The sequence below is a fragment of the Myodes glareolus genome, chromosome 3 (assembly GCF_982192425.1).
Source record: "Myodes glareolus chromosome 3, mMyoGla1.1, whole genome shotgun sequence".
NCBI lineage: Eukaryota > Metazoa > Chordata > Mammalia > Rodentia > Cricetidae > Myodes > Myodes glareolus.
The window spans coordinates 37,319,172-37,343,752 of NC_142028.1; the positions used below are offsets into that span (position 1 = coordinate 37,319,172).

Consider the following 24,581-nt stretch of genomic DNA (forward strand, 5'->3'; position numbering starts at 1 on the left):
CTCACTCTCCCATGGGTGTACCCTGAGGTTCTCCAGCTTCCTGTGTTCTCCACATCTGGCAATTTTCTAGCAACTATGAAGCAGGAACTGATGGATACTGAGTCTATGAGCTTGGAGAAGTGGAAACTGTGTGGAAGTGTACTCGTCATTTGGAAAGAAATCTAAGACCAGAGAGGTGGAAGACTTGTCCAGAGTCAAATAGCACTCCAGGAGTGTGGGGCCAGGTCAGTTCCAGCCCTGTGCTCTTAGTGCCCACTTGGGCTCCCTGGACATCTTAGGATACCATGGAGATCTGAGAGACAAATGAGCTCCCTAGAAGTCCCCAGAAGATCTGAATAGCAGGGAAGGGCTGTAATGGCTGGGGATAGCCCCAGAATGAGCCTATGGACCCAGCTATAGGATGGAAGACTCCCAGAAGGGCCTAATTTCTGGTTCTGGTTCCAGGAACCCTGTGAGTGGGGCCCCCACACTCTATCCAGCTTCTCCATCAGTAAAATGGCATAGTACTCTGTACACTGGGACTGCTGTACATGTGTGTGCGCGCGCATGTATGTGTGTGTGTGTGTGCGCGCGCGCGCATGTATGTGTGTGTGTGTGCACGCGCGCATGTATGTGTGTGTGCATATGAGCAACTGTGTGCATGTATGTGTTCACATATGTATGTAAGCATATGTGTGTACATATGTTTCTGTAAGTATGTATGGAAGCATGCACATTAGCACTAAGTACCAGAGAGGTCACTATGCAACAACCATGCAACACAGACACCAGAGAGGATGTCCTCTGCCCTGATTTCTCACCTGTGTGCCCCCAACACTCAGAAGTTGGTTCCACCCATCTCATCTGCTACCCCCTCTGCCTTGCCCTCTCCAGGGAACCCCAGTCCCTCCCAGGTCCCACAGCCTCCACAGTGTAGGAGAGCAGAGAGATCCCAGTGCTGTGTTCCAATCTTCCACCCTGTGCCACACAGCCGTGAGCAAGTCACACACTCTCTCTGGGATTGTTTCCTAGCTCTAGGTTGAGAACTGATAGTACCAAATAATCCTTGGATAGTGATGAGCAGTGAATGACAGCTCGTGTGTTGCAAGCCAACAAGGAGGGGCCTGACAAATGCCCAGTTCCCTTCCTCCTCCTCCTCCTGCCATCCCGGTTCTCATCACCTCCCCCCCGTCTGTCCCTGCCTTCCTGCTCTTCTCCCCTCAGGAGACCTAAAGTCCACACACACTCAAGTAACCAGAGACCCCAACACAAAGCCTTCTATTCAGTGAGAACTGAAGGCTTGATTGGCTGAACCACCCTAAGAAATGACTTCATGGTCTGCTGTGTAGCTGATGTGACTTTTGGGATAAGAGCTCCAGCCGCCTGTCCCAGTTAAGGCCTCTCCAGACAGGGGCACTCGAGTGAAGGTGGGAGTTTATCCCTTCTAAGCTTAGCATACCGAGGGAACCCCACTCGTTGGCAAACTTCCTACACTAGAAGCCCCAGTCCAAAGAACATTTCCAGAGCCACCAAGAAAGGCAAACACAGACCTGTTCCAGGGATTGCATTTTCATTCAACAAACTTGCTCTCACTGTTTCGATCAATAGATGTTGAGGCTTTGTGTCCATTGCCAGGAATGCCACGGGCAAATGAGATCCAGGTTCCTGTCCCAGGAGTACATCAGCATGATGAACACATATGCATAGGAAGGTCAGCTGATGGAGCAGAGAAATCTGGGAGGTGCTCAAGGAGGACGGACTGCTGGAGAGGACTCCTGAAGGATGAGTAGGAGTTCTCCAGGCAGGGGGAGGGAAGGATGAGTTTGGGGAGCAGAGAAGCAGGGTGTGAAATCAGATAGTAATGGGAGTGTCAGAGCAGGGCTGCAGGGGTGGGCAGGGAGAGTTTTCAGAACAGACAGAGACCAAGGTCATCAAGGTCACAAGGCAGAGTGGATGGCAGGGAAGTGACCGAGCACACTGGCAAGGCGGTGCCAGTCTGAAGGGAGCACGAAGGAGGTTGCTTCTGGCCTGAGATGCTTCATGCATGCCGTCCTCGGGGTCCTCCATCCCCAGCTCTGCAGTACTCGCCTCTGTGACCTTGGTTCCATTGCTCTGTGAGCTCCAAGTTCAGAAGGTCTGGGATTCCCCTCTCAGAGGTCAAGCAGGTCACAGGCACACATCTGCCACTGGCGTGGGAGACAGGGCTGACAACTTCTGCCTGTGACCAGAAGGAAAACCCAGCTCCCTTCCCATAACCACCAGTGAGGTCCACAGGCTAGGTTTGCCTGGGAGTGCTTTTTGGGCCCCAGTGTCTCCAGTCTCTGTGATTTTTGACTCACTGATCTAGCCCACTCTGCCTCGGTTTCCTTCTCTGTAACTTAGAACTACAGTGAGGACTCAGCTCCCAGGGTTTCACAACAGGGGAGTTGTATTGAGGGCCTGATGGTAACTAGGTTGTCAACAATCATGTGTGACATCACTAGATCACCTGTGGAGGGATCTAGAAGCAAAAACCAGGAACTAGGGGCTCAGGCGGGAGCCCAGCTTCCCTCATGCAGGGGTATCTAAGAATGTCCTCTTCAGGAAAGGAGGATGGAAGAGACCCAGTATGAGACATTTTCATGGGGCATTTTTCAGGGAACTCCAAGCCCTGTGTTCAGTCTGTTACTAATGCCTGCCATTCTCCCCTGTAGCTGGTGCGACTCTGGCGATAAGCCAGCTGAGACCCAGAAAGGTTGAGTCGCTTGCCTAAGGTTGCCTCAAAGGCAAAGGATTGAGCTAGTTTTGAAACTCGGGTCTGGAGGACACGAAGGCCAGCTCCACAGTCAGCTGTAGGGGTTTGGGGCTCGTAATATGAGTACAGAGTGGGTGTGGGGCCCAGTGCAACTGAAGGGATCTTGGAAGAACCAGGCCACGTGGGCTCTTGGATGCACACTCTGATCCACTCAGAGGCATTAACTGCAGAGCTCCTGGCTGTTGCCTCAGACTTAGGAGGCCTCTGGTAAGATCAGAGGACAGGACCTAGGACCCCAGTGGTACACATATGTGCTCTGGCTTGATTCTGCTGTCTGCCTCTACTTGTTGGGTCCCCAGATCCATTTTCTCTTCTGTAAAGTGGAAAGGGGCCCACATGTAGTTGTAGAGGTCAGAGAAAGGCACAGAAGGGGTTTGGGAAGGAGCTTCTCTCCTAGGATACAAACAGATGTTCTTGGTGACAGTGACCATGTGCCTCAAGGGTACCTCCTATCTCTCCATGGAAAGCCAGTGGCCCAGGCAGGAGGCCACTGGCTTCTGACTCCAGCAGACTGATTTTGGCAAAGTGGCTCTCTCCATTCAGCCCTGGCCCTGGCCCTGTCCTTCCCCAGTGTTGCTAACTAAACCCAGGAGTTATTAGTTGCTCTCCTGCCTTCCGACGCCTCACCCCTGCCCTGTCCCTGACCCTCAGACCAGGTCTACCATAAGCCAGCTCAGGCTGGATGAAAAACTGTTGGTGACCCTCCCAGCTGGCCACCTGCCTATGTGCCCTATTCCCCACAGGTAGTCCAGCTCTGTCACGTCCAACCTCTTCAGTGTTGCGACATACATGCCTTGTTTGTCTGATTGCCCAATGTCCCAACTTGCCCAGACCCCTGGCCCCTAACATATCCTAGAAGGGCAACACAGTGACCTAGAAGTAGCCACAGCTAGAAGAGGAGGCCCAAGGTCCAGGGCTGGGGCAGTCAGATGTCCCTGGCCACCTCCCACCCTCAAGGATGTCATTAGGCAAAGCATTCATAGCCTTTTCCTTGGAGTCTCAGCCTGTGCCACTGTACTGTGGGAGGTCCAGTTCCCCAGGGTCTTGCTGGGTCTGGTACTTGGTGGGTCAAAATCACACAGCAGTGACTCGGGCAGGACTTTATTGCATCTATAACATGCTGGCACCTAGTATATGGGGCCCTAGGGAGCCATCTGATGCAGACACAGCCCAAGGAGAGACACAGACCTGTAGACCATCACAGCATGGTGTGGTCAAAGATGAGACTGAGATGAACTGGGTAAGTGAAAGTAGGTAGGAGTGTCTGGCAAAGGGGAAGATGAATATGGCTTTTCAAGATGAGCGTAAGTTTATGGGCCTAGAAGCCACTGGGATATAAACTCAGAGGCAGAAGGACACAGGGCCTGTCTTGCAAGGAGATGGCTATCTGGGTTCATTTCTGAGGGATGCTAGTTTTAGACTCTAAGAAGCAAAATCTGAAACTGAGAGTTGGAGCTCTTGGTATCTGTGAGTGAAGCCAACATGTCTCCATGGTCTCGCTGGGCAAGCTGGACTCAGTCCTTCAAAGTAAATGAGTACTGAGGCCCTGGCAGGCACCCCCACTATCTATTACCTGTAGGCAACCTGGACTTGGGCCTAAAGACCTCAGTCACAGGGACAGTTTATCTAGACATCTGTGTAGCTTTGCCCTGACAGCCACACCTGGCCTTCACCTCTAAGTCTTCACAGTAGCCCCCAGGGTTCAAGGACCTGTGGTTTCCTGATCTGCAAGTGACTCTGTGCCCGACACAGGAAGGACATAGTGGGGAAATGGGTGACTCCCAACTCCCACTCTCTGGGTTCTGTTTGTTCACCCCAGACACAGGCATGATAGTAGACTCCTGCACACACAGTGAGCTGGCCAAGGCTTCTCACTTGCTGCCCTCTAGGCCCACCTCCCTGAGCCAAGTGATTTCTCTAGGCCTTGGTGGGGGCAGAGTGGCCTCTAGCCTCCCAGCCTGGCCCCTGGTCCTGGAGTGGGGACACACAAGGACAGTGCTGTTTTGGGAGTTTATATGACCACTAGAATGCCCCCAGGAAGGGTGGGGTTAAAGAGAAACAGAGATGAGGCTGTTTGGTGGGGGGCAGTCCTGGTCTATTGACATGGGCAAGAGTCCCTCTGATGGGGCCCGAGGCTCTCCAGTGTCAACCCCAGAAAGGGGTCATCCCTGAGTCACATTCTTGTTCCATGGACAGTTACTAGACCTGGGCATCCTCAGCGTCTGGGCACCCCCCCACCTCTGTACATGCTCACACATGCAGACCGCTGCTTGGCCAGGGTAGATGGGGCCCTATGATCAGTCTGGGGGGTTGAAGATTAGTGGTGGTGGTGGTGGTGGTGGTGGTGTGACCTTTCTCTGGGGCCCTGCCTTGGGCTCTGCTCTGGCTCTCTCCCTCCTCAGCCCCTCTCTGCGTGGCGGGTTCTGATTTTGGTGCAGTGCAGACTTTCAGCTTAACGAGACAAATTGATATTCTGTGCCAGCCGGGGATGGAGCAGCAACAGGACGCTCAGAAAGGCGGGTGGCTCCTAGGTGGGCAGAAGTGGGGGTGGGGAAGGAGGCAGCTTTTGTCTGGAACTGGCTCAAGGGACACCCCCCCTTGTCCTGCCCCTCCTGCACCCACACAGGCTGACAGATGCTCCAACACACTGGCCTTGAAGGTCTTTCTATAGGCCATGCCCTCTTTCAAGCAGGATGCCACTCCTGGGGTGTGTAGAGGCATGACCATAGTGGGGGGGGGACCTCAGCCATTGAAGAAAGTGAAGGGAAAACTCCTCATCCAATGAGACCCCCTCAGCAGGCTGTTAGGGCGCTAGTCCCTGGAATTACAGTCCAGGTCTGTCTGGAATTAAGCGTCCACAGGTCTGTCTGGAATTAAGCGTCCACAGGTCTGCTCTGAGAGGAGCTGAAACAGGAGAAAGTGAGCAGCTAGATGGGGGAGTCCATTCCTGCAGACTCCAAAATGGAATCACTCTGGAGTCCCTAGAAGTGGTTAGCCACCAGTGGGGTCACCCCCACCTCATCACAGATACCTTGGCAGATAGTGGGAATGTGCTAACACTCCAGCGGAGAAATGGCCTCTTCAAGGGTTCTCCTGATTCGACCCATCCCCACCCTGGGTCAGGTGGGCACACCCAGGCACCGTGTGGGGCTGCAGAGGGGTGTAGGTGACAGCAGGCAGCTGGCTGGGGAGTCTGCTCCACAGACCCTGTCACCATACGCGCATTTAGGTGTTCCCACCTTGTGCGATCTTTGCTCCCAGGTATAGAGGCATTCTGTCAGTATCTGGCGAGGCTGGAACCCCCACCCTATCTAACAAAGTAGGAAGTGACTTGAGGAAGGCTTGTGAAAACAGTGCCTCCTTCTTTGCTCTCACCAACTCCTGATCGTCCGTGGCTAGGTCCTGACCCTCCCCTCCTCGTGCCCTTGACACAGCCTCCAGCGAGAGGGGAGCTGGCCTCTCCCTGGGGTTCTGCGGGCGACCGCCGATGCGTCCCATGGGAGTGATGCCCGGCACCGCACTCCCGGACGTAGGTTGGTTTGGTCCGCGCTCGTGCCCCTCCCCCGGCGGCCGCGCCCCCCCCCCAGCCTCAGGCACGATGGTACAGTCTGCGCAGGGACCGGGCGCGCGGGCTGGGCTCCGCGCGGCGCCAGCTGCCGCACCGCGATTACGGACTGCCCGCCTGGAACCCAAGCCGATCGCTGGCGATTGCCTTAGCCAAGTAAGTAACCGGCATCTCTCCCCTCACCCAAGCTTGAGAAAATAAAAAATAAAGGCGCCCGGTCCCGCTCTCCCCTTCCTCCCTCACCTATTTGATTTGATTTGATTTGATTGCATTTGCCGTTTTTTTTCCCCTAGTGCTGATGGTGGCGGCGGGAAGAGGGGGGTGGTGGGAGCTTGACTTGTTTATCTGGAGGCAGCTGGGGATGCTTGGGATCCCAGGCTGAGGGACAGTCCAGGGTGAGGGGCTGGGTGGGGGCTGGGGACAGGAGCAGGAAATACCGTAGAAGGGGATGCAGGGTCTCAGGTGGATGCTGGTGGCCTCCAGATGGCATATGCCCCCAGGATGTTATGCAAGGGCTAGTGGTGGCAGCCGGTCTGCAGAAACACCAGTCTCCTCTTGATCCTGGCCCCTGGAAGACATAGAGTACTGGAAGGTGTCCCAGGAAAGAGCCAAGGGGAGGTTCTGATGGAGGGTGCCTTTGATGATGGACCGCTGTGTACAGGGATTCACTGGCTGAGGAGAGCTAGGCATGTGGTGACAGGGATGTGTCCCAAGTCCCCTCGATGGCAGGCAGGGGCAGGAGTGGGTGGGCAGGCTATTTTGCAGCAGTCATGCTAGATGGATGGAGGAGTTGGCACTTTCAGCCCCAAAGCCCAGCTCCTCACTAGCCTACTAGTCTAGGTGGCCCCTCTGAGCACTGAGACACCTGGGGCTCCTCCCTGCCTCCCTGAAGGATCTGGACCTTCTAGGGTGGGCAGGTACTGACAGCCACCCCCTTTAAGCCAAGTAGCTGACTTCTGCTCCACATACTGAGTGATGAGGAGACCCTGCAGCTGGCTGACCCCCATCAGGGAAGCCCCCCCTTAGAGGCTGAGCCTGGCTCGACCTTCAGAAGGGTAAGGGAGTAGGCCAGCCACCAGCAGAGCCGAGAGTAGAGGGTCTCATTGTGACGCTGAGTTCCAGCAGTGTGGAAGGGGCTCCCCTCCACTGGGCATGGCTCTCTACATCACTAGGAGGAGCAGAGCTGACGTTTGGGGCATTTCCCAGAGCGGCGGTTGCCATCCGGAGAAATTCTCTTTTGACGTGTGCAGTAGGAGGGGGCTTGGAGCACAGGCCTTGGAGCTTGGGGCTTCCGCCTGGTAACTTCCTTGAAGGGGCAGTGGCAAGGAGGGGCTGCGGTCTGGGGAGTCCGCAGCGGAAGAGGGACTAGGGGAGAATGCTAATGCTTCCCATTTAGCTACCTTCACAACCCAGTCCATTTGCATGAGGGTGCATGCCTGTGCACAGATTCACTCCAGTGTCCGTGGGCCAATACAGAACCATAAGTAGTGCGTCATGCATGTTCCTATCATAAATGTAAACACACAATGCCTGTACGAACAGATGCACCATAGCCCCTGCACACACAGCGCACATCCCTGGCTTCCCAGGACCCTGTGCTGAACGCAGCATGAACACCCCAGCGGGTGTAATCTGCCCCCACATGCGTGCAGCCCTTGCGCACACAGGGACCTGCAGCAGCTACAATAATGTACTCTCTACCCATGTGAGGGCTGCCCCAGGAGTGCAGGTGACAGATGCTCGACACTGGAATGCCTGTCAACACAGCACCCCGGAATGTCCCCACAGGTGAATGTCAGTGCCACATGTAAGACAACAGGGAACATTGCTGCTGCACCTCTGCAGACACGGGGTTATCCTCTCAGCTTCCAGAAGCAAAGGTGGGCCCTATGAGCTCTGGGAAGAGGCCTCTGGGGAACTGACTGTGAGGCCAGAAGGACACTGGATCCTGAGTGGCCACCTAAGCTTCCTCCTGAAGGCCCGAGGGGCGGGTCAGTCCACGTTCCTGGGGAACTGTGATTGGACTGAACAAGGCCATCTGCGGTGATTGATGGTCTGCAGAGAAGGCTGCCTGGAGTTGGAAAGGAGACAGAGGAGGGGGTGGGTGCAACTGCTGCCCATTGGTCAGACCACCAGCAGCCCAGAAAGCCCATCAGCCCTTTCTGGAGTCAGGAAGCCAGCCCACTGGTGTGTGGCCTCTGAGAGCTGTATCCCGGGGATTCCTTCAGTAGCCTCTGAGTCTTCTGGTTAAGGGCAGAAAAGCTACCTATGATTTAGTGTGCAGAATGAGAGACACCCACCCCTCCACAGCCTGCTCCCGCTCCCCTCACCCAGCCTTAATGGGAACCTTAGCAAATATTACACCAGCTAGCATCCACCGAGCCCTTTGCCCCATATACATTGCTTTGGTGCAACTATCCTAGTGTCCCCACGTCTCAGGTGAGAAACAAGAAGCTACCGCCCAAGGTCACACAGTTAGAACGACTGTCACTTGTTTTTGAGCTCCTAGCCCCTCGGGTTTGAGGTCAGGCCCAGTTGGAGCACCACAGGACAGACACCCAACAGGGGTGGCTTCCTGTCTGCTATGTCAGGAGCTTGGAAGGCCCTGCTGGCCTCTGTCAGATCTCACAAAAGAAGCAACAGTGGCCCGTGTGAACTCTGACTGTCCCCATGTATTGCCTCCAGGTTGAAAGGAGGAGTGCCTCACACTCCGCTCCTGGCCACCTGTGTGACCTTGGCTGCGCTACTGCAGCTCTCTGTCCTGAGTCTCCTCACCTGTGGCCAGGATGCCTGCCCCACCGAATCCTGCAGCTGGCTGAGAGCTGGGGCACTGTCATGGGGTGTGTGCAAAGAAACAGTTGGCATCGGGATCTGCAGGCAGGATAAGGGCCAAGTCCAAGGTCAGAGGAAGAGAGAAAGGGAGGAAGGGAGAGTAGGGGCTGCAGGCTCCCTTGCTTTGGTGGCCAGAGGTGGAGTGGGAGAAGTCCCATGTCTGGTCCCTGCGTGCTTTAGAAGGTCTGGACTACTGTTCCAAGTGCTTCAAAATCCAACCCTTTCACCTGTACCCCCAGGAGCTCAAGGGGACTGGGAGAAGGCTTGGGGAAGCTAGGTGGGCCTGGATGTCGTCTTGGAAACAGGTCTTGGGAAAATGGCCCCTCCTGTCTTAAATCTTGTTTCTCTAATTGGGGCTTGGGCGGGGGTTAAAGTGAACTATAGGGGATTTTTAGCTATTATATGACCAGCCTATAAGATGTATAGGGAACCTGAAAGTGCAGAACGTGGCTCCTCCCATCGTCCTCAACTCCCAACTGAGGCTCACATGCACACATGTTGTAAAGATGGTCAGATTCCCCACCCTTACCCTTACCTAGAGCACCCAGCTCAGTGTGGGAGGCAGGGTGCACACTGATTCTAATCCCCTGCTTAGAATCTGGGTACCTGGCCCACCCTGCTCTTCCTCGAGACCAGAATCATGAACCTGCAAAGGTTCTTCTTCTCCTCCTCCTCCTTCCTCTTCTTCTCCCTCTCCTCCTCCTCCTCCTTCCTCTTCTTCTTCCTCTTCTTCCTCTTCTTCTTCTCCCTCTCCTCCTCCTCCTCCTCCTCCTTCCTCTTCTTCTTCCTCTTCTTCCTCTTCTTCTTCTCCCTCTCCTCCTCCTCCTCCTCCTCCTTCCTCTTCTTCTTCTCCCTCTCCTCCTCCTCCTCCTCCTTCCTCTTCATCTTCTCCCTCTTCTTCCTCTTCTTCTTCCTTTTACTCCTTCTTCTTCTTCTTTCTTCTTATCCCTGGTGGGATCCTTAGATGAGGGAGTAGTTAGAGAGAAAGTCCCTGCACAGGGACAGCCAAGTGTCTGCTATGACCCTCATGGACATGGAGCTGACAGCAAAACAGGGGTGTTAGCAGGTGCTACCAGGTTTCAGGCAGGAGGACAGAACCTCGGGTCCCTAACTGACAACAGAGGAATGACAGCACCCACTTAGCTGGCTCATGTGAGGCACACTAATGGGACACAAGGAGCTGTGTGAGAGTGTGGTACTGCCGGGTTACCATGAGAACAGATGAAGGTGGAATCACAGAGTATGGGGGGGGGGGGGACCTACCACCACTGCCACCACTGCTCAGGAGTGCCCTGGGCTAGCAGCTTTGTGTCGGGGCGAGTTGTGCTCATAATGGGAACAGATGACCCTATATGCAGCAAGCTGAGAACCTGCCCTGGCAAGTTTACTGAGGCCACCCCTGGTGTACAGTAGGGAACTCTGCAATGGAGTCTGGCAGAGTTTTAAGGCCTCATGAGCATCACACATGAGCTGGGAATCTCTACAGGGCAGAGCTGCACACATGGCCAAAGACCATGGTGGTGAGAGTGGGAAGGCAAGATAGCAAGGCATGGACAGGACAGAGGTCCCCTAAGATGAAGAGGAAGTCTCGGCCTGTGGGTCAGATGAGCTGGGTTACCCTGGCCACTGGACCTTGAGTGGCAGTGAACTTCAGTGCTTTTCATTAGACTGGTATCTAGTGGTCTCAAACTGATCCCTTGTGAGTGGCCACCAGAAAGCAGGGCCAAGATGTGTCAAGTGGTCTGCAGGATTGATGGTGGAGACTACAGCGACTGTCGATTGTAGCCACTTTCTCTGCGGCCATCACAAATTTCTACAAACTGCGTAGCTTAAAAAACAGAAAGGTATTGCTATGGCCTGGAGGGCAGAAGTCTGACGTGAGGTTTGCCCGGTTGGCGCCTCCTGGAGGTGGCCGGGGAGAATCTGTCCCCACTTATCCTCTAGCTTGGAGACCTGTGGCTGGTCCCTGCCTCTGTCTTCAGGCCCCTTCTTCTCCATGCCTGGTGTCTCCTAGGAAGATGCTTGCTCTGTGTTTAGGGCCTACAAGTTGTAACAAACTCTATGTAGAGATCCTGGTATGTTCTGAGGGTGCAGCTGGACCTGGGTATTTATTGAATGTTTATAGCTTCTAGGAACTGGTTTCTCCATCATTCTCAACCACTTTATAGCTAAAAGAAGTAAGGGCAGAGAGGTTAAGATAGTCCCCAAGTCACAGCAAGTGAGAAAGAACTGGGGTTTGAACCCACATCTTCTCTTCTTCATATTTTCAGGGCTCTGCTTGGGCCCATAGCCAGGCTTCCAAATGGCAATGGCTCTTGGGCCCCAGGGGTGCTGCACACAGAGGGAAGAGTGACCTGCTTTAACCATGAGAGACCAGCATGTGGAAGGAAGTGTGCCAAGAGCCACAGTCCCTTCCTAAGAAGCCTCACCTACCCCCATGTCCTTATCCTTGCAGGATCATAGTCATGACAACACACTGGTCCCCTTGTGAGGAACTATGCTGTGTCCTCAGTATTTGGTAGATGTTTCTTCATTTTGCTGTGTGGGAGGAGATTGTTTCTTGCAAGTCACATTTAGGGAGTTGACTCCAGCATTCAGCTGCATGTGGTGGAACTAGTGGCTTATATTCAATTTGTACCTCTGGAAAGTGGGCACAATACCAGGGCTCATCTTCCTTATGGTGGGGGTGGCTGTGAGGGGTAAGGATATTCAAGTTAAGTGCTCACTGTGGCATAGTCCAGGTCGAGCCTCAACACATTCCTCACTGTCAAATAGAGTCTGTTGTGGTTCGCTTATTGCAGTTGGCCCTCTAGGGACATGAGTTTCCACATCTGTGGATTCACAACAGTAGCCTAAGAAATGCTCAGTGGGCTTGGGAGACAGCTCAGTCAGTTAAACGCCGGCTGTGCAAACATGAGGACCTGAGTTCAAATCTCCACCAGCCTCATAAAAGCTGGGCGTGGTCACTCATAGTTACTCTTAGCTCCAGGGAAACAGAGACAGGCTGGGGAGCTTGCAGCCTGGCCAGTGTAGCACATGGGTGACTCGGGTTCGGTGAGAGACCTTGTCTCGAAAGATAAGATAGAGAATAATAGTGTAAGATTCCCAGTGTTGATATCCAGCTTCCATACACATGTATACAAGTGCATAGCCTACGCACATGACACACACGCATGTACACACACCATACATTACATGCACATGCAGAAAATAGTCAAGAAAAATCTTACCTCTGCACTGAACATCCCAGACATTTTTCTTATTTTTCCCCTAAATAACAAGTGTAAGACTTGTCTGTGTGGGGCTGAATATTATAAGTCACCTGGAGCTGATTTTAAGTTTATGAGAGTGTAAAAACCAAGAGGACTCTCGCCTGTGATCCCAGCACTGAGGAGGTGGAAGCAAGAGGACTGGGAGGTTCAGGTCATCCTTTGCTACATACCTTGGACTACATGTGACCCTGTCTCAACAAACAAATGACAACCACAACCAAAAAATCTGTGAGAGAATGTTCCTAAGTTATATGCAAATACTATGGTGCTACAAGAAGACCCAAGGGTCAGGAGATTGCGGGTTTGCAGGGGGTTCCTGAGGCCCTGAACCTCGGTTTTTCAAGGTTACACAGTTCTTCCTTTGTTGTGTGAGGGTGTGGTGAGGTGCTGTAGGGAAGCACTCTGCGGAGTTTCCATGGCATCGGAGAGCTTTAAATATAAACCCGAAGCCAGTATCGACTGCTGGGTGGCCTTGGGCCAGGAGCTTGGCTTCTCTGAGCTCAGCGTTCTGGTCTATGAAAGTGGGATTGATTTCAGATATCAACTAGGAATGTGTCTGGATGGGGTCCTGCTCATGCCTGGGCACACTGACGGTGATTCCAGAAGGGCAGTCTCAGCCCAAGGAGGGAAGTTCTTGGTTTAAAAGGATCCTGCAGCCAGCCTCCTGTGCTTTTGGTGTTGTGGCAGAGCCTGTAGGAGGAGCTACAGTGAATGACCCCATTTTGGGAGAAGCAGCACAAAGGAGGAAGCATGTGTCCCCTGTGCCACCTTAGAAAGCAGGGTTTATAAGAAGACTCGTCCCTGCTGTTGGTACCACTCTAGGGGCTGTCTGGCTGCCCCACCTGGCTCTCAAGGACACTTGGGGCCAGAGCTGAAGGGTGACCTGCGGAACTGAGCTGTCGGGCTGTGGAGGACTGAAGGGTCTGCTGGTGATCTTGGGGAGCATCCAGCCTTCCTGGACCTTCTCAAGCTTTCATCAGGCAGGGTGCAACCCTCATGGCCTGGTAGGTGGCCCCATGGTTAGAAATAAAAGCTAGACCCAGGCTGCTTGGCATCAAATCCGAACTTGGCCACACTGGCTATGTGGCTTCCATCTGTTTCTGAGCTTCCACAACTGTGACCTGGGCAGTAAAGTGCCCCCGTGCCATGATGTCATGTCTATACAGACAGAGCTCTCAGATGTCACTCTGAAATTTAGGCACATTGAGGGGTGGGGGGAGGTGGTTCTCTTAGCCACTTTACCTTTCTTAAACAGCTTAATATTGTTATAGTTTAGAGCTAACAAAATCCAGGGAACAAGGAGAAAGGTTTGGCAGGGGGCTACCAGGTTATGGGGACAAAGGAGCCTCTATCTACCACTTCCCCAGGAGCCCCTGTTTTCCTAAAACTCGAGTGCTCACCCCTCAGAGCTGCTTTTGGAATGCCTGCATGCTGCTGGTGCTTAATAAATGCCAGTTCAAAACAGTAAACACCACAGTCCAGGGAGGACTGGAAAGCATGTGCTCAGAAATTCCAATGCCTGCTCCTCTGCTTCTCTCCTGTGTAATTTGCTACAAATCCCATAACTTGTCTCTTCCTTAACTTGCCTGTCTTTGAAATAGGGATAACAGAAGCCTCCGACTCAAAAAAAAAGTGAGGATTAATCAAATACAAGTGAAGTAATTAGGTAGAAGTGCCAGCAACTATGACGTCATGAACATCTAGTGAATTCCTTCTGACCCCATAAATAATAGCAAAAATAAATGCTGTTAACAAAGTAACAGCCATCAGGAATCCCTAAGGCTTCAGATGTTGCTTTGCTGGGGTTGTGTAACTGGCCTTCCCTGTCCAGGCACGGGCCAGTGTAGACTCTTTGTGATGTGGGTCTGGGATTCTGTAAGTCTTATAGAGAAAGGAGTTTGGTATGGAAGGAAGGGAGGCATTGTTGGTCCAGATTGCACTAGGCAAGGAGGACGTTCATCAGACAGGGTTTCCCTGCCTGTCTGCTACACCAGGGGAAGCAGCAGATGTGGGCTACACACCCTGCCCCAGGTCAGCAGAGCCTACTGACCACCCTGTCTTTTCCCAGTGGGCTCCTGGCTTCATGGAGGTTGCCAGCTGCTGCTGCAGAGCGACAGGCAGAACTCTCTCCTGGAGAGATCAGAAGCCCTGGGTAGCCTATTTAGATGCCAGGCAGAGATGAGCCACCAGGTGGCTGAGGGAGGGGGATGCTGCAGAGACCTGGGAATGGAGTAGCCTAGCATTGACGGACACTCCGGACAACTCTGGACAAGTCCTTATCTAGATATTAGTTTCTTATTTTTGAAACAAAGACTTGGGCTCAGATGACTTCAAAATTCTCAAGTTCAAAGTCACTCGGATGTTTCTAAGAGTCAAGATCATGGGAAGGGGCTGGTGGGAGGAAAGGAGCTGGCACCTGTGCAGGGAAGGCATGCCCATCGCTATGTCCCTCTCATGGGACTTGGCTGGAGACATCACTCAGCAAAAAGGGGCCAAAGTAGGGAGGTGTGGGGCAGGACAGGGCAGCAGCTATGTGTAACCATACGTACCTTTAGCTTGAACCTTAGCCTCATCTTTGGGGAGCTCTGGAACATAACCTGCACCCCAGGATGTCTCCAGACCTTTGGCTAGTATAGTGGTCCTTAGTGTCTTATATGGGAACAGTTGTGGCTATGACTGCTCTCTGAGCATCAAGATGTGAAGTGTGAGCACGCACTGAAGTGGCTGCCGGGCATCTGTGCATAGGGAAGGCAGCTGGGACTCCTGTGGGTCAGGGGCTATTGCAGAGAAGCCCCAGCTGGTGAAGGGAGTCTGCTGGGTACCCCGCACTGTCCGCTCTCCCATGTGTAGCTGGAGCCCAGGCTTCCGGGTTGCAGTCTCCTCCCAAGTGTCTGAAGGCAGGATATTAAGAGCTCTTTAGGCCACTTCTAAATTTATCAACTTCGGTGACTCACTTCAGATGGAAATGAGTCCCTTCTCATGCCGCCCCAGCCCTGGCTTCTGAGCTTGGAGCATCTTGGAGAAGGGAGGGACTACAGGCTAGAAACAAACACTGACTGAGCACTTGGGTGTGCCAACTCTCTTACTGAGGACTGGCTACATCGGGGTGGCCACTGGTAACAGGAGGTGCCCAGATAGGACTCTGGCCCTGAGCACCTTTTGGGACTCAGACTTAGCCTGGCTGATTTGTTGGGTTCTCCAAGGCCTCCGACTTATCATCTGTACAGTGAGCCAGGGTAGTGCAGAGTTCACAGCCCAGACTTCTCCTGTGTTCCCACAATGGGAGTGGTGTGGAGTGTGGCTGGCACTGGGGACCACAGCTGTTTCTGGGCTTTTGTTCCCTGGGAGACCTGGTTCTCTGATGGTTTCTGAGGAAGGGTATTCTAAGTTGAATGAAGATGTTGCCATCTTTGTCCCTGGGACTCCCCCATTCTCTGAAGGGGGACTGTGGGCATGGTCACCTCCACATACTCTGAAGTCTCAGAGGAACCGTATGTCCTAACCATCATGAGTATGCCTTCCAAGAGAGGCCTCGGTGACTGGATCCCATACAGATACGCAGGCATGGTCTGGAAGAGAGAGGCATCTGGGCTAGGCAGTCACAGTCAAGAGGAACAGAGTTAGGAACTCAGGCATCCCCCCACCCCCACCCCAGGCCAGATCCCAGTTCCCTTCACCCTCCCAGAACAAAATCAGGAGTTCAGGCCCAGAGAGCAGAAGCCTGGCAAGCTGGGCGCTGTCCATGGTACCCGGTCACTAAACTCTGAGTCCCAGTCAAGCCAGACCAAAGAAAGACAGGCATAGGATGATTCCTTCTCCAGGACACAGGCAAGGTTGGGTTGTCCTTGAAGGTGAGTACACCCAAGAACCAAGGCAACCCTGGTCTTTGTCCCTTCCCCCACCAAAGAGCAGAATCCAGCTTTAGGGATGGGGGCTTTATTGTGTAAGCATCAACCAGCCACTGCTGAGGGAATCCCAGCATCACCATAGACAAGCAGTGTCCCCTGCATAGATGACTGCTCCATGACTGTGACCACTGTGGGGGACTGTCTGATGGCGAGGGGATACCTGGACACAGTCCTGCCCCATGCCTCATAGCTACTAGATTGTCACCACAGCTAGCAGCATGTGTCCTTGCTTCAAAGAACCCAAGGAAGTTTTAGGATGTGCTCCCATCATGTGGCAGGGAGGTGGTAGAGCTTAGATGGGTGCTGTGCTCCATGGAAGGTGCTGTGGTATTTATGGAACTTCAGAGGGCAGCTGGACTCCATCATCTCTGACAGTATATCTGGAGGAGCCAGCACAGGATAAGGATTAAGGGCATAGCTGGGCCCAAGGGCCTAGGCTGGATTCTCCAGCACTTCCTTGTTGTGGGACCTAGAACAGGTGACTCAGTCTCTCTGTGCCTCAACCTCCCTACTTGGGGAGGATGAAGGTAAATAAAAGTGCTGACTTCTTCCTACATGAAACATCCTAGAACAGTGCCCCACAGAGAGTGTCCTCCACACAGTTGTTGGCATTGTTATGCTTATTAATGAGGGGTCAGGATGCCAGGGAGAATGAGACCCTAAGTCCCTCCCTGAATCTTTCCCCGGCCTCCTTGACAACCCCCCCCCATACCACTAGAGTAAGCATTACTCAATGCTTTCTTTGGTCTTCAGTGATCCTCTTCTACCAAGCAGACTGGGGAGTCTTTCTTGTACCCATGCGTTTGAGATGCCACAGCCCCTGCCTACCCTCCCAGCCCCTCCCCCACACCTCACCTTTACACCTCATCCATCAACTGCTCATCCACCAGTCAAGAGGTCAGCCAGCAGAGTGAAGCTGGACAGTGTCCATTCATGCCAACCTTGCCCGTCCCCAGCCTTTGTTGTCATTGTGCTCTTCACTGAAAACCCTTCACCCCTTGCTGAGTGCCACCTTCCTCAGTCAGCCTCCCCGGGGACAGTCCTATGGCCTCTAGAGCTAGCCTCCAGCCCCATATTCTGGTTGCTTTCTGTTGATTTTTAGAGAATTCACCAGAATACTGTTGAATGCGCATATACTGGGAAGGGATAATCCTCCTCTATGGTCCCCTCACCATGCAGACACCTCATCAGTGATAGAAATCAGGTTGTGATGCCTCTGCTGTAACCATACAATTTTTCCATGATGCACAGGCCCACAGACTTCTCTTCACAGTCGAGAGTCTCTTCTGGGTTTGGTCCTTACCCCACCCACTCACTACCCTTCTCTCTCTTTTACTTTCATCTTTTCCTGTACTCAAACTCACTTGTCTCTTTCCTCAGGCCCTTTGCATGTGCGGCTTCCCCATAGAAAACCGCACAATGTTTGTTATAGGTCTGCTCTCATGGAACTAAGTGGTATCTCCTAGTAGACAAAATCTTTGGTCTATATAAAGGAGGTCCCCCAGTCCTGCTGGTATTCTCTGCCACTGCCTTTGTCACTAACATTCATCACAATGGACATTCGTTTCTGTATTTAGTCCTTGCTTGTCTTTTGATTAACACGCATTTGAGGGAAAGGAGGTTATCTTATTGGCTCTCCTGTTTGAGGAGACAAGTCTGTGTAAGCATTTCTGGAATGAATGAATGAATGAATGAATGAATGAATGAGCTGTGGATCTGCAGAAGTGTCACCAAATGGCCCCAGGACACTGATGTCTCTTCTTAGAAAATTCTGGACCATCCCAGAAAATGTCCTCCTAGAGCTGTTCCAGGCTGTAGCCTCTGCCAAACTTAAGTTCTTTCTGTCTAGTAACTCTTATGTGGCTGTGAAGGAAACACGTGTCCTCAGTGTTGCAATCGAATACACACATTCAAGACAGGAAGTGACAGTATAAGCCACCTGCCTCACGTGAAGACCCTGAAAGGAGGGGAGAAGGAAGGGCAGAGGGTATGGAGGCTGCAGTCATTGTGCGTATATGGGGGGAGGGTGAGCTGGGAGTGTCCTTCAGAGGCAAGTGCATGTGTGGAGTCTCAGTGTGGGGAGGTACTGCTGTAACTAGGGCCAGGGCAGGTGTCCCTAGGGAAGAAGAGCTCTCTGCATCCTGTTCTTTGGCCAGTTTTGTGTTTTGTCCCATTGTCTGTGGCACCACAGTGGACTTTGGGAGTCAAAGGAGCCCTTAGTGGTGGGTGTGAGGACCATGCCTTTATTGAGTGACATCCTGCGGATGAGACCCACACAAAAAGAGCCCAGTGTCTGTCACCAGACACTCACCTGCCTCCTCTCATCCTCGCCTCCTCTCCCTGCAGAGCACACCCCCAAAGCTGTCAGTCACAGTCCCCAACCCATGAGGTGGCTCGCAGAGCCTGCAGAACCATCTGGAAACCCTACTTTCCTTTTTCAAACCACAGCCATTGGAATTTCAGGGAGAAAGCTTGTGGCGGGTGGAGGGTGGGGGTAGGTAACAGCTCTCTACAGACATCCAGGTCTATGGGAAGCCCTTCCCTCTCAGCAGGATATGACACTATTGAAATCCAGTCTCCCAAGGGCGATGCAGCCACAGGCTACATCCCTGTCTGCTTGTCCTTTCACGCCCTGGCAGACATAGGTTCCAAGGGCTTCTGTTTCTTTTATTTATTGTTATCCTATTTTATCATGGAGCCGTGGGCATGTATAAGTATGTATTCATGTTTGTATGTGTGCAGACACATGTGTGCTCAAGGGGACACATGTGTGTATGAGGTCAATCTTAGATGTCATGCCTCAGGAGTTATCCACAGTACTTTCAGAGGACAAGGTCTCTCAACTAGGCTAGACTGACTGGTCACCATGCCTTGGGGATCTGCCTGTCTCTATCTCGCCCACTGGGGTGTAAGTGCACCCCACCACAGCTGTCTCTGTGAGTTCTGAGGACAGACCCAGGTCCTTGGGTTGTGCTTCAAGCACTTTGCAGATGGAGCCATCTCCTCACCCTCTTTTGTAACCAGGCTCACTTTATGTGTAGCCATGGCTGTTAGTCACTTCATTGTGTGATGTGTTATCCACTCTGGGGCTTGACAGTCTTTGAACCAGAAGCTGGAGAGGAGACCGTGAAGGGAGGAGGCTTAAGCCTTCAATCTGTTATGCATTGTCCAGTACTCTTCATCCAGTGACCAGATTAGGAGTGGGGATATATGGAGCCATGATGCCCAGGCTTAGAGCTTAACACCATGCCATCATTGGGGCATGTCACTATCCCCACTACAGCCAGTTCTCTGTGACACCCGGAGCCGTAGCAGGGAGTCTGAGATCATGCCAAAAGTCAACTAAAAGCACAAACAAGAGCAGGAGGCAACATCAGAGCACAGCTCAGAGGTCAAAGAAGAAAGCCGAATAGCAGAAAGCATGGGTACAAAGACTCCCCTCACCCCAAAGCAAACAAGCCGTGCTTTTGAAATACCAACAGAAAGACATAAAGGCCTCTATTAAGAAGGAAATCACAGAAAGGACAAGATGATGTGCCACCCGCCCTCCACAGCCCCTGGTCGGTGCAGGAGACCTGGACAGCTACACATCAATGGGCTGCAGCCTGTGTGTAATATTGGCTGCTGTGTACCAGCCCTGCTCTGTATGTTCTGTACGTTTCACTAGGGGAAACTGAGGCTTGTTGTAATCCTGCCCTACTTCTGCCAGCCCAGGTCCCGAGCCACCCACCAGCCCAGTCCCTGATGCAGGTGATGTCACCAGATTCCATTTCAGCCTTTTAGGGTGATCCCATGGCCTGCATGTAGATGAATAGGCAAGAGGGAGCTGGAGAAGGTGCTGGAGATTTGGGGTATGGCCGTGTGTGTGTGCATGCATATTATGTGCGTTATGTAGCTAGAGGCCAAGTGCTGGAAGATCCCTCAAACAGGAGAAGAGAGATGGATCAGCTGGGCCTTGGCTAAACCACTCTGGACTTTGGCTATAGTCCTGCTGTTTGCTTAGAAGGCCTGGTCTGTGCACAGGGCAGCGGGCTGGAGGAAGCATGCTTCCCATCCCAAGACAGGCTTCAGGCTTCTCATCCAGACACTTCTTTCTAAAAGCTACTGCCAAAGGAGCATGCAAGTCCTTTGTGGAGTGGAGATGACCACCCACAGCTGAAAGGGTGGGAGCATGCGTTCATTGACTTTAGTTAGGGTCCTACTGTGTTCCAGGTCCAGGGGATACTAGAATGAGAACAGGCTGATTTCTCTTTGCAAGTTTGTGTTTGAGTTGATGGAGATAGATAACAGCCCGGGATGAAAGCTGGTGGCCTGCCCAGGAACCCTAGGGGTGTGGAGAATAAAGCTGAGGAAAGAATAAGGGAATGCTTCCCTGAGGAGGTGACATTTGGGGCAGGTACTTAAAGTTGCTGTGTGGCCATCTGGGGATCAGGTTCAGCCAGTGTTAAGGCCTTGCCAAGTGCATCCAAGGATCAGTGAGCAGACTCACTGTGGAGCAGAGTAATCAAGGCAGCACTAAGTGAACTCAGAAAGGTTCCAAGGTAGTCAGGATCACACAGTGACCCGCAGGCCACTATGGGGACTTTTTCTTTTTCTGAGAGGGTAACAGGAGCCATAGGAGTGGCTCCCATGGAAGAGAGACTTGATGTGACTCTGGTGTGTGTGGAGAACTGCCTGGGGAGAGCAGGAACTGGGATCCTCTGCAGCTGCCTGGTGAAATGTGGTGGCATGGAGCAGGCTGGGCATGAAGGCTGGAAGGTGACTCCCATTCTGAACATGCCTGAAAACAATGCAGGCATCTGTGTGGGTGTCATAGGATGGGACTGTGGTTGTGAAGATGTGAAGTATGTGGTAACGCTGGGGGAAAGGATGAATGGTGGAGTGGTGAGCTGGAGGATAGAGTGTGGATGGATGATGGATGGATGGATGGATGGATCGATGGATCGATGGATGGATCGATGGATGGATGAATCAATGGATGGATCGATGGATCAGTGGTTGGATGATTGATAGGTGGTAGATAGATGAGTTGGTGGGGGGGTGGATGGGGGTAAGTGGGTGGGTAGATGGATAATAAGTAGATAGATGAATGTGTGGATGAGTGGACAAATAAGTAAATAGATTGAAAAATGGATACAAAGATGGAAAAATAGGTGGAGTGTGTAAATTGATGGGTATGTGAGTGGGTAGAAGGTAGGTAGATGGATGGGCAAGTGGAAGGACAGATGGGTGGGTAGATTGGTGAGTGAGTGGATGGATGGATGGATGGATGGATGGATGGATGGATGGATGAATATATGGATGGATGAACTGTGAGTAGGTATAAGGATAAATGGGAAAATAGGTAGGTAGATAGAGAGAAGGAAAAGAGGCAGAAGGCAGGCATACTATGGATACTAGAAATCTCAAGTTTTTCCAGGAGCAGTGGGAGCCCTGCATGTTCTTGAGCAGGGGTGTGGCAGGAGGAGTACTGCTGAAGCTGCAGAAGTATTGGATAGCTTCTGGCACGCATCCCAAGTCATGGTCTCTCAGGGACACTGCCGCCAGTCCTCTCTTTCCTTCTCCCTAACCACCACTTCATTTATTGATTAGGTTCTGGGACAGTACTTAACTGAGATCTGGGGGCACTGGGGACATATGTGAATAAACCAGGTACAGTTCCTGCCCACAGAGAACATTCTGCAGCCCCTGGCAAGGCCACAGAACCAGGGACTCTAAGAAGGTACAGGTCTGTCTGCTCTTTCCAGGGAGCTTGGTTTCCCACAGCTTCCACAGAGGTGCAGGGGAAGCCAGGAGTTCCTGACAGCTGGCCTTGACCTTAAGACTCCCACGTCACCTCTACCACAGAGTGTACTTATGCAGGTGGGAGAGGGAGCACTCTGTTTGCCTTGAGATTTGGGTATGGCCATGCGTGTGAGCATGCGTATGCATGTGTGTATGCGTACATCTACATATGGGGTGAGAAGGTGGCTGCGCTGACGTCCACGTCATACCCACTGCATTCTGCACTCTGTGAATGTTTATTTGCTCATTTAATAAATGCTCTTAAGCTCCTGCTCTGGGTCATCATATTTGTGGCAGTGGGGACACCGTGGGGACCAACATAGGTGATGTCACCAGTAAACACACATGATTCCAGTCACTGGTGATGGTTCTAAAGACCTCTAACAGGGCATTGACGGGTCATCCTGGAGTAGTCTAGGTAGGACAGTCAGGACGATCCTCACTGAGGAGATGACACTGAAGAAGATGAGAAGGCCCTGGCCTTGCTCCTTCTGGGAATCAGCTGTCCTCAGGAGAACAAGCTAGGCATGCGCAAAGGCTTGTATGTAGGAAGGAACAAGGCCTCTGTAAAGGCCCTGGAGTGGGAATGAGCTGGGTTTATCCAAGCCACTGTGGCTGAGGAAAGGGCGGAGAAATGAGTATGGGAAGAGTTTAGTCCATGTGAGGTTTTGTAGGTGATAGTACAGAGCTTAAATTTCATCTTGACTTTGGAGATCTTCCTTCAGAGGTGTGCATACTCCCTGTGACTGCCACGTGCAAAACCGTGTCCTCTCATTTGATCCTCGGACTAGTGCAGCGGCTGGTGACACCTCCGTTCTAAAGACAGGGAAGCCGAACCCCGTGACTAGTGAGTAGCGTAGCAAGGTCTGAGCACAGCTAAGTCCCAGATTGACCTGTGGCACCTTAGCAAGTGATGTAAGAGTACAGATGGTGAGTGCAGGGTCACACCCACACCCCACCCCTCCTGCTAGCCACCTCTATATATGGTCAATGGCCTCTAGCCCCTCACTGCCACTCAGCTTCTGATTGTGTCCCCAGTGCCCTGGCACAGCATTCTGTCGGGGTCATTGAGAGGTGAGTGCAGGGAGCTTGAATGTCTCAGGACTGTTCCAGAAACTTCTTCAGAATTTCACCTTGCCATTGGCACCTGGCATCCCCTCAGGGTGCCTGTTTGCAGGCAACCTCTTCTCAACCCCAGGTTGATTCTGGCAGAAGTGAGCAGGTGGCCTGTGCCAGGTTCCCCACCCAAAATGGGCAGCATAGATTGAGTTCCAGTGCTGAGGTCCCCATGGCCTACTGTGTAGCTTCTGGAGGGATGACCCAAAGCAGAGGAAATAAATGCATGAGGACAGTCTGCCTAGTATGCCTGACTAAAGTTGGTCATGTTAGGATGTACCATTGCCTACCTTCAGCCCCCACTAGGGTACGAGTCCAGCCACACCCGTCCCTGAGCCACCCACCTTCCCCTCCTGTGCCCTCACACAGCCCAGAACTCAGGTACAAAAGCCCTTGCCCTGTGATACCCTACTGAGTAACCTCACCTCGCTGAGTCTAGTCTCCATAGCTGTGAAATGTAGAGGCCAGGCTTTAAGGGAGGAGGCCTCCAGAGCCTTGCTGTCCTCGTCAGCTTTAACTGTCGACTTGGCACAGCCTGGAGTCATTTGAGAGCAAAACCTCAGTTGAGGAACTGCCTAGATCAGATTGCCCTGTGGGTATGTCCGAGAGAAGTTGTCTTATTATTTGATGCGGGGAGGGTTCAGCCCACTGCGGGTGGAGCCAACCCTAGGCAGGTGGCCCTGGCTGTATAAGAAATCTAGGTAAGCCTGAACCTGTGCGTAAACGAGAGAGAAAGCAAGATTCCTCCATGCCTCTACTACAAGCTTCTGCTCCAGCTCCTGACACGACACCGCTCTGTGATGGACGGTGGCCTGAAAGTGTGAGCCTCTTAAATGCTTTCCTCCCCAGTTTGCTATCGGTCAGAGTGTTTGATCGAAGCAATAGCGATGAAACTGAATGCCTTTCCTAGGCACCTTGTATACAATATGCGCTCACTTTGGTAGACTGAATTTTGTGGTGCAAGCTGTAATTCCAGCTACTTAAGAGGCTGAGGCAGGAGGATTGCCACGTTGACGTGTGCCTGGGCAATTTAGTAAGATCATGTCTCTAAATAAAAAGAAGTTTTTAAGGGTTTCGGTCTAGCTCAATGGTCAATGCTCACCTAGCATGTGCAGGGCCATGGAGTCCATGCTTACCTTGAATACACAAGGCTCCGGGTTCCACTCTTGCTTTGCATGGGCAAGATGCTGGATTCCATGCTCGCCTAGCTAATGAAAGGCCCTGGATTCTATCCCCGGAACTCAAGAGCAAATGCCTTTTTTATGACAATGATAAAGGCTCTGACTAGCCAGCCTTCAGAAAACTCCCTCACAGCTAGCCTCATCTCTCCT

General features: G+C 52.4%; 1 protein-coding gene across 9 annotated transcripts in view; it reads left to right on the plus strand.

Moving 5' to 3' along the window:
• Nucleotides 1–24,581, plus strand: part of Atp2b2 (ATPase plasma membrane Ca2+ transporting 2) — a 314,666-nt gene that overhangs the window by 150,709 nt on the left and 139,376 nt on the right. The window contains exon 1 of one of the 9 annotated variants that reach the window (XM_048438637.3): nt 6,399–6,494. The exons of the other annotated variants lie outside the window; for them this stretch is intronic. The gene's annotated coding sequence lies outside the window, so the exon portion shown is untranslated. Of the gene's footprint in view, nt 1–6,398; nt 6,495–24,581 lie in introns of those variants that run through there. 9 annotated transcript variants of the gene reach the window in all.